We start from the raw sequence: 2181 nt of genomic DNA on the forward strand, positions 1-2181 counted from the left end.
TGCTAACGCAGGGAAAAAAAAAATCTAGCCGATGTGAGTTCTAAACCAATAGCGAAGGCCCTCTTCGTGAACAAGGTTTCCCGACATATACTTCGTTTTCTCTTTCTGATTGTGTTTCCCTTCAGTTGGGATTTTTTGTGTGTGTTTGGTTTTATAGTGGGGTTTCTGTGTGCAGCTAGCTTCTTAGATACGTGATTTGTTTTGCATTTTTGTGTTGTGTAGCCATGGACGACATTACAACGATTTGTATGCATGAGCTTGTAAATTTGGTTTAATATGTAAAATCGTTTGCATTATACATTTTGAGTAATTCGAATAAAATTCATCCATATACATGTACACCACAAGTTATAATTATTCGGAGATCGTCATGTGTCTAAACCAATTTTTGGTTTATACGATTAAGCATTGTCATATAGAAATCGATTATATCACTATATCAGATTAAAATAGATAACTATGTTGACCCTTTTTATTAATATTATTATATGAAGAAAATATAATTGAGGCTTACATCTAATTTAAAAAACCATAATCATTCATGGAAGGAGTGAGAGTTTTAGCTTTAGGACACTTGCAATGACATTTGTTCATACGTCCTTTATGGTCCATACATTCTTTGATGAGTACTCCTTCTAAATCTATCATTGAAGGGGAAGGACTAGGAGGGCATTTACCCATATGTCCTTTATGGTTCATGTTGTTGGCTCTTTCTGAATCCATCATCATCGAAGGAGAAGGAGTATGAGCTTTATGCTTAGGACACTTGCAATGACATTTGATTTTATTTCCTTTATTGTCCATACATACTTTGTTGAGTGTTTCTTCTGAAGCTATCATCGAAGGAGTAGGAGATTTATGACATTTGCCTATATCTTTACCTTTTTTATTGACTCCTTCTTCTGAATCTATCATCGAAGGAGAAGGAGTAGGAGGACATTTGTTGACTCCTTCTTTTGCATCTATCATTGAAGGGGAAGGCTTAGGAGGACATTTTCCTACACATTCTTTGCTTTCCCTGGCCTCAATAATTATGCTTTGACCTTCAATATATATTTTAAGAAAAAATAAAACATGTCAAATTTAGTATACTACATATGTTTTCAAAAATTACTGTAGTTAGAAACATTAAATCAAATATTGGAGGTAGCATCGTGACATAGAAGAATCCTCAAAATATTAAATTCATGAATATACTGGAAACATAAAACTAAGCGAAAATCTTCAAAATGGTCGATTTTATCACAAACTACTAAACATAAATTACAATTCCACACAATTTGTATAATTTCTTAAATTATGCAAAATCTTGGAACCACTTCACCATTAAAATGAATTACCAATGAAAAATTCACGTTTACTTACAAGAGAAGAGCAACAAGAAGGAGAGAAGAAAAGCCATCATAAAAGAAAGGTTGCTCATAGCTAAACAATGTTTGTTTAATTGTATGTGAATGCTGCTGGATGAGTTAGGTTTAGTGAGAAATTTAGCTAGTCTTGAGTTCAGTTATATAGGGGATGGAGAAATTTTACATTAAATTTCATATTTTATTTAAAATAGATCTTCATTTTTTATTTTTAATCATGACATTTATTTTAATGATAAAATCCAATATACAGAACCTATTTTTACACAAATAAAATCATGACATTTATGTAATGATCCAATCCAACATACAGAACCTATTTTTCACAAATAAAACTACTACAATAAATATCTTAAAATTGTGCTTTACCTTTTCCATCAGGCCTTTTGGGCATTAATTTATATATGAAACTTTTTTATCTTTAATTTATTTGAAAAAATACTTTAATTTAGTATTATATTTTACCAATACAGAATAGACTTTTTTCCTTTGGTTACAACTTTTTTCTTGTTTAATATAGAGAAGACTTTATTTTCAGTTAGAAGTCTCATAAAACAAAAGTATTATAATATTCTACAGTTTTTAAAACTGTGTTTTACTTTTTTTATATTTTAAAACAGTTTTTAATTTACTATTTTTATGAAAATATACTTGATTTAATAATTTTGAGGAGGCAAAAAACTAAGTAAAGTTGTTGACAAAAACAAAAGAAGACAAAAGTATAATTCTCTCTTCAGCTATAATTCTTTTTCTTTGGAAAAATAAATTTCAGCAATAATTTATATCTAAAATTTTACTCCGAAACACTGAACCC

The 2181-nt window shown here is 29.5% G+C and overlaps 1 long non-coding RNA gene across 1 annotated transcript; it reads right to left on the reverse strand.

The window, feature by feature from the left end:
• Window positions 1–444: 444 nt before the first annotated feature.
• LOC104741736 (uncharacterized) lies at window positions 445–1599 on the reverse strand. The gene is made up of 2 exons (XR_015579625.1): window positions 1366–1599; window positions 445–1043 (listed from the first exon to the last, which is right to left on the reverse strand). It is a non-coding gene; the product is annotated as an uncharacterized LOC104741736 (long non-coding RNA).
• Window positions 1600–2181: the final 582 nt, after the last annotated feature.

The sequence above is a fragment of the Camelina sativa genome, chromosome 14, assembly GCF_030686135.1.
Source record: "Camelina sativa cultivar CO46 ecotype springtype chromosome 14, ASM3068613v1".
Classification (NCBI taxonomy): domain Eukaryota; kingdom Viridiplantae; phylum Streptophyta; class Magnoliopsida; order Brassicales; family Brassicaceae; genus Camelina; species Camelina sativa.